Raw genomic sequence first — 14,670 nt, 5'->3', positions numbered from 1 at the left:
TTAAAAATGTTTTTGATTTAAAAACCAGAGTACCTAGGCTGTCATTAGTTATTGCAGCATGCCATGAAATAACCACAAATGAAAGTAAGAAATGAGGAATTATTAACAACTGAAAGTGAGGCTTTATTTATAATTACCTAGTCAAAAAAGTATGACAATTTTGATGGGTCAAGTTCCCCTGCTCCTTTGATGAGATGAGGCAAATGAGTGTTGCATGCCTATCTAGGAAATTCCACCAGCACTGTGTGCACTGTCAGAGATTACACGGTGGATGAATGCTTCCAGAACCTCTCCAAGCAGCACTTGCATGCTGGCAGGAAAAAAAAGTCTCTCTTTGTTTTCAGCCTGGGAGGTACTAACAAAATATTTGAACCATCTAGAGCAGCAATTTTAGGGAACAGAAATGGGCTAAGTCCAAATAAAAAATTTAGAAAATAATTTTGCTCTCTTATTGGCCATGAAGTAATTTATATAAAAGTGCTTTGAATATTTTTGCATGAAAGAAGAATAAAAGGAGTAGAATATATGTGCATTGTCTATTTCTTTCAGATTAAATACTGCATGTAACCCTCTGACTAACAGCAGGAACAGTACTGGCAAGAGAAAGCTGATGAATTTTTAATATGGTGGCAAAAGTTTTTATATGGGAGTCTTGGAAAGTGGGGAGTGATATCTTGGTCATTCAAATACGCATGCATAAAACCCCCACACCTCAAAAAACAGGTACAGAATTTCTGTTCCCCATTACTGCCACTCAAATTTCAAGAGACTTTTGAGTGAAAGAGCAACTTCCAAGACGCTTCAGGAATTCAGCTTGCTTCTATTTTTTCATTAAATTATGAAACACTCCAAGGCCCTTCTATTCTCTGAGGCTATTTGAGGCTTAGAAAAAGGAAGGAGCTAAAATTCTGTTTCTAATTATTACAGTAATTTTGAATGAACAACTATCAGGTGATGAGAACCTGGCAACACTTTAATACATTCCCCAGTTTTTGAAGATGGAAGCAGAAAAGAACTGGTGCAGTAGCTGGAACTCAAATCTTTCTGAGATCTACTTTTCTTAGAGCAAATACCTAAAACTTAATGTTTCTTTCCTGAAAGTGCAAACACATAATATCAGATTTTCCACACTTCTGTATTTCTTGCACGGTAATGGGAAGTCTGCTTTTTTTTCTCCCTGTCTGCTTGAATGCCAGAAGATAATTTATAGTTCTTAATCCTTCATTAATAATTATTGCCATTAATACAGCAATCTGAGTCCTTTTAGAAGATCACCACCAGAAGAAGAGTTTATTACAGATATGCTCTCTTAGGAAGCATACAAGTTGAACACAAATTTAATCATACTTGACTATATTATTTTGAGGGTCTGACACTTTAGTTCACACACAATTATTTTCTGGATACAGACTCAACATCTGAGCAAAGATAGCATGTACTTCTGTAGATATATTATTGGCTCCCATTCTTAAATCTAGTATGAGGCGTCAAATAAAATGTGGATTGTACTTGTCTTCAGTGTCAAAGTAAAAAAAACATTGTAATGAAGTTAATCAGCAAAGATTTACATCCCTGTAAATGACAGTATCTCTGGCAGTGACAATTAGTAACTTCACTAGTGCAGTCATGCAGCTATTGCTGCTTCTAAGTGGAGGGGGAAGTTAGAACTGCAGTACTCCCCAAGATGGACAATAAAGCACAGATCCTCCTCTTTTTTATGTAAATCTGTATCAATAAAGCACACATCCTCCTCCTTTTTATGTAAATCTGTATCTTGCTTTTGATCACCTGAAGTGCAGGAAGCTGGTTTTGGTTAATAGAAATCATAGTCTTGCATGAGGGTTATGGATAAAATATAATTTCAGCTTTGCTCCTTATTCCTAGTAGTGCTCACTAAACTGTACCATCACTTTAAACATTAGAACATCCAAAATTCCCAAACCTTTTAGTCCAAAATTGCAGTAACATCAGAGGAAGGAAGGAAGAAAGAACCATTTAACTTTTTCCTTTAAAATGAATCATGACTGGGAAAGCATGATGCTATTCCAGTCTCTGAATACACTGGCTACTGTTGCCCAGAGGCACCAGAAATCCATCTCCATTTAAAAAGCAGCTTCCTTGCCACACACACACACAAATGTATTCTCAGAATAGCAGAAAGCTGGAACAGGTGCAGAGGGCAGGGAATTGCATGTGTACACTGGCATGTGGCACAGCATCAGGCCAGAGTCCAACCCTGGGACACCAGGCACTCTCCTACAACTTGAAACTTTATCTCCAAATATTTAATTTACACATTTATCTATTTGCAAGCAAAAATAGTAATTAAAATTAAACTCCTAAACTGACTAATTTCTTCAAGACAATGCCAGAAAAATTTAATCTATCAAGGAATACAACTGACTGAATCCATAGCAGCCCTAATTCCCTTGTCACTTTTGTGAATAGAGTAAAACAGCCATAAATAATTACATAGAAAAGCTGCATTACACAGCCTTTAAATAGTGAGGAAATGCAAAAGTAACACTTTAACTTAGGTTACAAAAGATTTCCCTTATTATGAAATATGGGCTAAATATACAATGAATTCTGAATTACCATGAATTTCCTTGGACTAAGTATGAAAACAACACAGTAATTTTAGAAAGTCATTCTGTGATAGTGTTTAATTTTGAAACAAATCTGGCATATTGCAAGAGTAGTTAATCAAAAGGGATTGATTTCTAACAGCTGTTATTGTTTGAGAAGTTAATATCTAGGAATTTTGTATTGGTTTAAAAAGGCATCTGTTTCTAGAACGTGTAAAGCTTTGATAAAGCAGAGATAATTTATCTGCTTTCATTTTGTACAATAAAGCTGCTCTTAATATTCTTATCTTATAATATTGGTTGTTAAATAGAGTGACTTTATCACATCATCAGTTCTTAAGGAAAATCATTGAAGTCAGGTGGGTTTTCTATTTCAGAATAGAGGAACTATGTGATCCACTATCTTCTTACTTGTAGTGAGAAAGTGAAAGAAAATCAACAAAACAGAAATGGCTGTATTATGCCACTGGTTTATGAACAGATTATCCTTTAAGAAAATGAGAAATTTTGCTTTATAAACTAAGCCCAAATTTATATTTCATAGTATCTACTTGGAGAAAGTGAGTACACACCAAATACTTCTTTTAGTATGTTCTCTACTAATCATACAACTTATTTACTCATTTATTCAACAAAACTCCAAATTGGCACCATGCACACAGACAAAACAATTTTAGGAAACCAAACACTTCTTGAGCCAAAGGAAAAATTGAACTGGCTTCCGTAAACAAGACAGTAGCATCTTTCAAAATAGGTGGAGCTAATTATTTTCATGGGGGAGAAAAGGAGGGGAAGTATTCTGAAAAAAATTGCAAAAAGAACATCTGCTCTGACAATGAGGTCAAGAAGAGAATTGTGAAAAACTACATGCTTGAGCTGCAACCAGCTTACCAATATATTGGGGGTGAGGTGGGACATAAAAGTAGTTCTTAAAAGTTGCAGAAGTTCCATGACTTCATAACTTTCTGAGCCTTTATCCCATTCCAGAAATGTGTTTTATTTAACAATTTATGTGCTGTTCCTAAGTACGTGTACATAGAAAATTGAACAGATATCTTCTTCTGTAAATAGTACCAAGAAAAGGAAAAATATGATGACAAGGGGAAAACCAGAAAGCAAAATGCACACTTGAGACACAGCCTGAGCAGTTGATCTCATTCTAAAACCTCCTGCAGTGAGGCCACCTGCACTTAACTCCAAGATCTATGGCTACATCTCTTCATAGCCATGGAAAATGTACATCTCCTCCCTGCACCTCACTTTCCCCAGCTATGATATCAACTTACAAGGACCTTCTCTGTCATTTCTTCAGAATGCCTGCTGCTTGCATATGCCTCTTGCTATGCAGTCAGGAAACTCTTCTTCTGAAGAAAACCACTAAATATCAGAAATCATATATCTACATATAAAAAGCTTTATTTCCCTTTCATTATTTACAGTTATTCCTCAAGTATCCTTAAAATATTTATATGGAATTTAAATTGTGATACATATGAGAAACATACAAGAGAAGGCACTTAAAGAAGACCACAAGAAATTAAACCTGGAAAGGATCTGGAAAGACAAATTTGGTTTGTATTGAGGATACAATTTCAACATGAGAAACAATACACATCATCTACAACTTGAAGAGCAAGCCAGACTGGAAACTTGTTTCAGTATCCACAGCTTGAAATTGGCTACTAGGGAAATCTAAATGTGCCAAAGGGACTGTACAATGATTCTCCACCCCCTCCTTCTGCGGAAACAAAAACATTTTTTGATTCGAGAAAGTCCTTTCAAAATAAAACATTCTAAAGATGAGAACGGTTTTTAAAATACAGATTAAATACTGGAATTAAACAGTGTCAGAACAGGAAAAAAATAAAACAAATAATGAAATCCAGTTCACAAAAGCAACCAGGAATGTAGCTTAAGTTCAAATGAGAGCAAGGAATATGGCTTGATAATCTTCTGGAGATTCTCTCTTGTAAATGGGTAGCTGAAAATACAACATTTCACCAGTTCAACCAACTCCATACTTCATGATGCTGGAATAAAATTATGCAAAGATATTTCTTCTGCCAGCATAAGGCTGTGGTACTATATATACCCTGCACTTGTTCCTGGTTTATTTAAAAATGTAAACCAAAAACTTCAGTGATGAGAGATACTGCAGCTCCCTGCTCTGATGTGCAGTCATTGGATATCCCTGACCTGGTGTTCTGACCTTGAGCACAGATCATTCAGAGAAGTTCAGACAGAGTTTCAAAAACTTAGCTCCTCTGAAAATTGCTTTGCTTTGCTCTGATGTTTTATATCATTTATTCTCTTAGAATTGTGAGGAAAATGGCTTGTTTTATTACACAGAATAAAACCATGGAAGTGTTAAGATAATAACCAATTGTCTTAAGATGGGAAAGTAAGTTGATAAATTAAGAGCAGTTTCTTAGAGAACTAGAGAAACCTGCTGCTGAGTTTCACTTGTACACCTTCTCCATACTCTCATACCAAGAACACAGACCTTAAGGAGGATTCCACTAACAGTGACTGCAGTTATTGTTCTCTAACACATAACCATTCCTATCTAAAAACTGATTTTGCAAAATTTTAATGTTTCTTTTCATTTTGGGCTTTAGCTCTTCCTAACACCAGGCTAGAGGAGAAAGAAGGTCATGAAGATCAACGTGTAAATTTAGTCTCTAAAATAATTAATGTATAATTCTATCATCCTGTCAAGAATGTCATTACTTACTTGATCTTACCAATTTCAGATATGCTACAACCTTATTCATTGAGAAACTTTGCTGAAGAGCCAAGGTGTATATCAATGAGACAGTTCCAATAAATATTTGGAAGGCTGAATGAAATTTTTAGATAGCTCTGATAACAGAGGATTCTTTCCCAACAAACAGGAGCACATTTTCCCCACCTCTCAAAGCTATTTTTGAAGGACAGTCTCTTCAGTTTATTCTGCTATCTTGTGGAATTCTAGTCTGGAGATGGCTACAGAATGATACACTTTAAAGTGGCAATGCAGTTATGAATGTGACTGAGAGGTCCACACTTCAACAAACACCTTGTCAGCAAAAGTATTGGGGGTAGCTGCTTTGCAGGATCATCCTCGTGGAAATTGCAGGGACACAAAGTTTCACTTTTACATAACTGCTAAATATGCATTAGTTAGAGAAACAGCAGAAGTCTCTCCTCTTTGTTGCTGGCTTAAACCAAGACAGGAAATACAGAAAACAAGTCCTACCACTTGAAGGCGGTTTGGCAACCCATCTCAGTTTATCTGCTAACACACAGCTCTGTAATAAAACAACCACTGTCGCTTTCTGGCAGTCTCACCATATAACGCTGAGTATTGAATCAACTAACAAAGTGAAGAAAAACAAGAGCAAGACCTCCAACTCTGTCACCTCTAGAGGCACAACTATGTAAAATAAAAGGCAGAAGTAAAGACATCTAAACCAGCACCGGGGCTGTTTTACCCAACCTCTTTGTCAAGTGATTGCTTCAGTTTGCACAACTGTCAGTTCTGCACTTTCTGTAAGTACTGAAATGCTCAGACACTTCAGGAATTGCCGACAGTTCGAAGGGTTCACCTATGTGGATGTAGATATTCTCTGTCATGAGGACCCAGAGTGAGTTTAATCTACAAAGAGATCAGTTGGCCAACATCATTAACACACTTCTACAAACAGTGGATAAAACAGTTTTAAATTACCAGAAGTTGCATCATTACGGATTATTATTTTAGCATTGTTAGCCTTCTATAATATGATGTTGCTCCCACTGGAATACTGATTAAAATAGGAACCAGATGTGCTTTTCATGACCAGATTGAAAAAGATAAACAACCAGAAAATCAATTCAAATAAAAAGGATGCCCTGGGGGTGTTTCTCGAAACTGAAGAGGGAGAGTGTAAGTATCTTTTAGAAGGGTGGGGTAGGAACTGAAAAACTCTCAAACCCAGAAATCTCCTCTTTCACAAAAAAAATCCCCAAGAAACATGAAACAATCTAGTTCTTTAGACACCTATTTTGATTATACTCCAATGCACCATTATCTTAAAACTGGGCATACTGGCCAACACTAAAACAAAGAAAAATCTCTACTTTCAGTTTTGCTCATAAATCCACAAGAAATAAAGCTCACAGGAAAAAGACTAATTTACATTTAGACCTCAGCATTTTACAGGAATACCACTTTGGTTTACTGGACTGTAAGATAAATTTTTTGGAACCTACATATCAATCTTCAACTCCAGAGAGGCACTAAATGGAGATCTTTGTGCCAATCCTGATGGGAGCTTTTTCTGCTAAATGCAGGCCAGTATCTGCAATCTTGAAGATTAAGTATGACTTAACAGCACTGTTTTGCAGAGCAGACCATCTGTTTCTTTACACGGAATAGAAAAGAACAAAATTTCGAGTCACAAAGGAACAGGGATCCCAAACCACAAAGGAAAATAAAGGACCACTCCTCAATATCACAGATTCTACTGCAGATAGTGTGGCCCTAATGAAGCCATATTTTTTCCCTTGAACCTTTACATCTAGGCCAGGAACCAGAGACCAGTGAAAAGAGTGGCAGTTTCTTTTGGCAAGCATGGAGAAGAAGGGATTTCCTCACTGCGTAGCTAAAATAATAATTTCAAAAATAGATTTAAAAAAATTCTCTCTCACATATCAGCCCTATTTTCAAAAGAACTAGAAGAGAGACTGGGTTAGCACCTGTTCAGCACCAATTCTAATGAGCACTGTCCCAGTAGTGCCAGGTCATTTTGCTGCAGCTGAGCGTCACAAAGGGAAATGCGCAAGCAACACAATCAGGCCTGCACAACTTGAAATAGCACACCATATAAAGGTAGAAAGGATAATTTAGAAATAACTTCTCTCTTTTAGCTATCAGCATCTTATATTTTGGGTGAACAAAGCTTCATCACCATGTGGTACAGCAATCACTCCATCCCTAGAAGTCCTTCACTGCAGGTTACCAAAGCCAAAATACAAACTTTGAAATGAAAGATTTCATGCACTACAGCCTACTACATATTTGATTTGCCAAATTATGTTATTTCTTTTAGATATATTTTGAAAAAGCAACAGACAGAAGAAAAGAGGATTTGTATGAGAAATTCCTCGATCTCTTTCTGTATCTTCTTAAAGTGACTTCCAAGGTTCCCCTATTTCCTAGCTCCTTTTCCTTCTGACATACTGCATACATTAGGACCTCCTTACTTTCCTCTGTTCTGTCTTGTATTGCTCTCCCTCTTCCTGAGAGTTCACCAATTTTTGTCCATTATTTCTTCTCTTCCACAATTTTTAATGCTCCTAATTTTCCTCTTGCCCTGGCTGGTTCTCCATTCTCTTCCACATGCCAGCACCCACTTGTGAATTACCAGCCCCTTGTGGTACTTCAAGAAACCCATCACTGCCTTCATGCAGAAGTGTACAGAGTTTGTGCACTCAGACAATAACCTTCCTGAGAAGCAGCACTAGTGAATGCTGAAAGACTGGTACTAGAACAAAGTCCCCTTTTCTGAGACATCCCCTGATACATTTGAGATGCTGGTGCCAACTGTGTAAATCAGCAATTACACCTATCAATTACTCTAATATCAGAAGAAAATGAAGATCATAAAGTCAAACACAGAATTTTGGAAAAACCAGAATTAACATTTTTCATGAACCCTTACATCAACTCATGTGTACACAGCTGATCCTTTGCATTAGCACTTTTTTTTTCCACATCTGTATAATGTGAGACTCCTATACCTTTTTTTGCTGTTGAAGTAATGGCTATCAAATCATGTTGGTATTGGGGATTATTGATAGAACCTCACAATCCTCACAGAAGAGTCAGAATTGTAACAAGCCCCTAAATTTCAGGACACTTTGAGAGAGCTGTCTTTTCCTCCACAGGTTTCTCATCAATAAAAGATATAAAAACAGATAGTCACCATTAGGAATAATGAGGCACATGAAAAAAATGAATCTGTAATTTAAGATTATAGAACATATGTTCAATTTGATAAACCATTCATCAGAGACCAAGAATTCATACCAGGCACTGCCAACTTATTGTTCATGTCTAACAATGCTATGAAACAAACAAACAAACAATGACATGATCTTCAGAGAGGAATTTTATTGAAATGTGGTTGACTAGCAAAAACTGAATGTCAAATTTTTTTTTTTTAAATAGCTTTTCAGTAACTTCCCTTTAATATTTTCATCTTCTTATTCTGGGACTTTCAATCAACTGGATTAAAAAACCCACAAAAACTTTTTCAGTTGATTGCAGTGTCAAGGGACTACCACATTGTACCTCAGCATGGTGGAGTTTAGCACAGTGACTTCAGCCAATACACACAGTCAGGGTGAGAAAAGCTTTCACAAAGCCGTGTCCATACAAGTTCTCTACTCCAGAAAAGGCCTCTGGTGCAATAACCCACTGTCAAGCATGAGAGAGATATCAGAGAGGCAAGAGGTACACAAGCTAGACAGATGCTGCAATCAACCCAGTATCATAAAAGGCTGATGAAGGGAATTTACCACTACACTAGACAAATTCCTATCAGAGAATCAAGTTTTCCCCCTTTTTTACATGTGAGGAAGGAATACACAGATTCTTTAGTCACAGCTCTTTAGCCCGCTCTTTCTATCACCTCCCAAATGTTACACATTCCAGCTTCACAGAACAGTAACATTTAGTTTGTGGAGAATACTTCAGTTGCAATGGACAGTCGTTGTCAAAGGTATGAAAAGCTAGCAACTGGCATTACTGTTAAAAGGGTAGAAATTATTTTAGTAATGTGATAATTACGTCAAGCAAAATAAGGCAGGAGTTGGGATGCAGATCAGAACAATATCAAGTCTAGTCACAATCTGTTTCAACGTTTGACCCTTGTCGGTCCCTGACAAAATTCAATCCTTGCTGATGCCACAAGCCAGGTAAATAATCATCTAACAGAGCAACAGCTGCACTGGCAGGCATTTCAACTCTTGCAAGCACAGCTATTCCCAGAAAGAAGGGATCACTCCTGCAATCTACAGTACTATACATACAGAGGAGCAGGATGGTTCATATTGCAAATAAACAAACAGCACTATCTGGTAACTCTCAGTCTAGGCATCTTTAAATTACAGCCAGTTTGAAATCAATAGTGTCCCTTCTTGCCTAAATCTCTTGAGGAAGCTCTGAAAGAAACTGCAGTTTTGACATAGCCTCAATTTGCCCTTTGAATACAAAGGTATTTTGACACTTTCTTTTCTTCCTTTTATAATTAGAAAAACTGGCTCACCAGTCCATGCCTACACCAGATGCCTCAGGAATGATGCTGACATGCTCATTCTAACCCTGCACTTGATATGCTGAACTGCACTCAGATCCTAGCACTTCTCATCCTTCTTTCACACCCTTACCAGATTATGAAATGACTATTCTGGCCTGAATTTACATAGGAATTAGTAGGATATCACGGACTTCATTATCAGTAAGTGAGGGAATGGAAAAAGTGAGGGAATGTGGTGGAGTTCACTCTGTAAGCCAATTACTAACACAGATTCCCTAGGAACGACACCCTTTTATTAGATTCCCTCAGTTTAGCAAATGCTTATCTACCACTCAAATGGCAAACAGCTGGAAAACCTTACATTTTTGGGACTAAGTGGTGTCCCTGTCTCTGAAAGATGAGTAATAAATAAAGCACTCGTTACAGAGAATTACTCTTACTCTGAGTCAGCTGGTGAGTTTTGAACTTTACAAGGATTACAGCTTTACAGGGGAATAGGGCAGTTTCCCTGTAGGTTATTTTGCTTTTAGAACACATGTAACAATAGCCCATATAATTACCTGAAAGTTAGGAAAGGTCTTACTCCAGCTGTTTCCCAATATAAAATAATAAATACACAGTAGTACTCCAGTAGCATTTCTGCCATACACAGTCCCACCTTTTGTTATTTAGTATTTGTTGCATTGATGGTACCAACCTGCTTTATTGCCTTGTACAGAGAAAGCCACTGAAAAAATGTCAAGTTAAATCTCAACACTTGTAAATAACAGGGAACCATAAAGAAGGAATTTACATTAAACCTTGGGTGAAATCCTGGACTCACTGAATTATACAGAGATGCCAAGAGCTTACTTTGAGAAACACTGGTTTGGTTGAACGTGTATGTACCATGATACAGACTAAGCTTTATCAGTATTGTTCTCTTTAAGATTTTCCCCCCTGATGAATGCATGAGATACATAGCTAGAATTTGTGCCTTTTGAGTATTTTATTTTACAGCCTTAGGAATGTTTCAGTGTATGGTGTGTACATATGTGAGCCCAGGTTTTTAGAAATCAATCACAGGAGCATTTTGACACCTACACTACTCAACAGAGGCAGTAGATATTGGATGTATCACACCTGTTTAATTGGAGACAGCTGCAGGAGGTGACTAAGCACACAGATTCCACAAATCCAGGTCTTAAAGCTGGTTCTTATCCAACCATCTGGGTATATAAAAAGATGCTACAAGTTATTTATTTTGCAAAAAGAATATATTTAAAGTCAGGCAGAAGAAACCACTGAATGGTTAAGTATTTTGGTAAAAAACATTTGACTAGAAATGTATGGATTGCTCGAGAGAAGAGAGACCTCTGAACATCATACCTAGTAATAAATAAGATGAACCAAAGGGTCTCCTCAATATTTTCTCATACCAGTTCTCTATTTTTTGTATCTCCACCAAAAATGTACTGTTACAATTCTGCATCAAGGTCTGAGGTTATGGTAAACATAGCCTGAATGTCCTGATGTCATTACAAATAGAATCTCCTAAGGCTGAGGGTTATTGAGCTATGAATACCAAGATCTAACATAACCATTCCATTCAGAAAGGAAGGACTCATCCAGTTGTCATTGTATTCTGGTTTTATCCTATCTCCTTCAAAAGTCACTATCATGATACTCCATTGTCCAAGTGAAAAGTCTGGATAGATTTATCTTTAAGTTGACTGTTGACTGAGCTAAGGTATTCCCAGCCTTTGTTTTCCCTAAAGTAAGCTATATAAAACACATTTGCTGTAACTAATTAAAAGAAAAGGAATGAGTTATGCAGTAGTCAAACTATTTGATAGTTTGAGTGGAGGTTTTTTCCAAGTATCTGCCGCATCCCATTCAATTCTTCCTGTAAATTTAAATCAGCTCAATATGAACTGGATGAATAGGAGGAAACAAAAAAAGGAATGATGTTGAAGAGATTTGTTTTGAAAATTGCTAGGAAAAAATAGCTGTTGTCTTTTCAATATGATTTTAATAACCCATAGCAGTTACCAAAACCAAAAAGACATTCTTATAGTCAGGGAGACAAAGGATTCATAGTTACAGTTTTTAATCTCAGCCTTACAACCTGAAAAGATAAATCCAAACTGAAGTGCAATATTCCCTGTCTCTCTTGTTTTTACTGCCTCGTTATATGAGTTTATTTTCCACACATGTTGCCGTGTTTCTCAGATACCACAACGCTGACCAAAGATTTGCTCCAACTGCAGCACTTTCCTCGTATCTTTTGCGTGTAGTAACAGTCAGCCTTGATCTGATGCTGATTTCTGAGGTCTGGAAGCTGTGGATAAGGATTTAACCACAAGAATATTTAGCACCTTCGCTTCTATGGTATTTTTTCCCTGGGACCTTCCAATCCCAGTTTAGCTATTGCTGCAGGGCATTAAAACTCAAGATCTGGGATTTAAAGTTCGAGCCAAAGATTTTTATCTTCCTACTGTCTTAAACTTTGGAAATTCTGGAAGATGTTCTAAAGCAAATTTGAAATGGATCAGGAAACAAGGAGGAAGAGAATGATAAGTTTCTTAGCAGTGATGTGTTGCCCTAAGGGCAAACTGGACAAAAATGGAGGGTTTTTTAGTCACATTCATGACCCAATGCCACAGTTGGGCAGTAAATTTGCAGCAGGCCAGCCTGGAGATGAAGAAAGCATGGGTCCTTGTGGTCATGCTTTGATCTGAAAGGACAAAAAGCAATTTCCTATGTAAGGAAAAAGGGAATAACCTTTATTGAGTTCTATTTTAACTGGAGACCAATGCACAATCTTTACAATGAGAAGCAAAGTGCTTGCAATTCATTTTGACTTTCCTTTTCAGTATGGGCACTGTAATAATGCTGTGGAAAACTCTCATCAACAGGGAGAATGAAGCACCAATGCACGCATTAAGTAATAAAGGATGGCTTACAGCATGTGCATATTGCACATTTCCACGTTTCCTGCAGTCCTGAAACTTGAACACATCACCAAAGAAACAGAAAATCACAAGCATTTTAGGTGGAAAATTTTTACGTATTACTAAAGATTTGCTTGGGATTGTAATGCAAAGACCTGGGCATGCAATTTGTTAAACAGATAGAGAACCAAATGTCAATTAAGATAAAACTTCTCTAAACCAATCCAATTTGAGAGACATAACAGTTATGCTTCATTTATCAGATGCATGTTGGGCCATTCAGAGCTTGGCAACTCATGCAGAGAAGCCTGATGTACGCATGCACGGTGAGAAGGCATCCCTCCATTAAAAGATACAGAATTGGACTTGTGTAGCAAAACACAAAAATGAGTAATTAAGAAAACTGCAGCTAAAGCACAGTGGAAAGATATTATTCTATAATTACAAAATACAAGGCTATCCCTGTATTTTGAATGTTAGCAGCAATAATTAAAGAGTAACTGCACTGTTCACCAACTAAAATAAGAGCTAGTGCCTTATCTAAGCCACTTTTAATTTATTCTTAACTACAAAAGTTTCCAGAGATCTGAAGTGAGGTGCCACTTAAGAAAAGTCACTTACAGCAAGTGATTTATTTTTTCAGAGCCAAGAGAAATACATGCCTGCCTATGCCTGGACCACAAATAGCTCCAGCTTTCTGGAACCAAAACCTCAGGTATGTATTTTTTCTCCTGGTACTAACTGTCAGAAACAGTAAGTAAGCAAGGAGAAAGAAAAATTAAAGCCAGTACAGATCTCAAAGCACAGGTTGTTATTGGACATAAAAGACACAGAATATTTACAAAAACATTTCTACTTGCATCCTATTCTGCTGAGTAAAACACAGATTACCTTTTATCCTTGATTGCTTTCTTTATAATACACAAGAGATAAGCCTTTTGAATACCACAAATTTTTTTCATTGCTATCATTCTGAATTCAGACTGTGGAATGGGTCAGAGAACATGCATAAAAAGAAATAAAATAAATCCAGCAAACATACTGCAAAAGGCACACTGGGATAAGTGACTTCAGTCCCCACTCCTTGTCAGAATGGTGGCATGGGTTGACAAGACAGAAGTCAAACTGGAGATAGCTGTGATCACAGTTTACAAGAGTGAACTACTGACAGCCACTTCTCTGTGTATCAGCTGCAGGTAGGCAGCCTTTGAAAGCCCTCAGCAGCACAACTTTCATATCAGAAAGGTGAATATATTGAGTCTCTTGCTAAAGTAGGAAAATGAGCTACAGAACACAGAAAACAGCCCAGTATGCTGAAATAGAGGTAACCACAAGAAAAATCTATCCATTTTGGACTATGTGTGAAAATGGTTAAAAAAGAATGCAAAGCAAGTGACAAACGGGACTGATCCCTGTGAGTGCTGACAAGGGGGCTGTTGATGTTAAGGAAGGAAATTACTCATTCTCTCTGTGTATAGGAAGGGCTGAGTACTACAAGTTTGCCTGGTGCACCTTTTTGTTAATTTTGGATCAGTCCAGTGAAACACCGTTTATTTATGTCCCCCTCACCACAAGGTGGCACATACGTACTCCCTGGGATTTTAACTGCCTCTACAGCTCACTTGATTTTTAATTAAGAGGGAGGAAGGGAGTGGGGATGGGACAAGAGCATGGAATGATAAACTGCATTATATTATTAGGCAGAAACTATTAAACATAAGTACACTATTCTTAACAACTGGATTAATTCCAAACTCTCCTTGTTGGTATTGCTGACTAAAGGGATTGAGGCGTGCTCACATCAACAGTGGGGCAGTTAAAAGGATAAAGAGCTACTGCAAACTTTGCTTCAGTGTGTTTTACAAA

Source organism: Zonotrichia albicollis, chromosome 11 (genome assembly GCF_047830755.1).
Source record: "Zonotrichia albicollis isolate bZonAlb1 chromosome 11, bZonAlb1.hap1, whole genome shotgun sequence".
Taxonomy (NCBI): domain Eukaryota; kingdom Metazoa; phylum Chordata; class Aves; order Passeriformes; family Passerellidae; genus Zonotrichia; species Zonotrichia albicollis.
The sequence above is the reverse complement of the archived record's forward strand: the minus strand, read 5'-3'. Positions refer to the sequence as shown.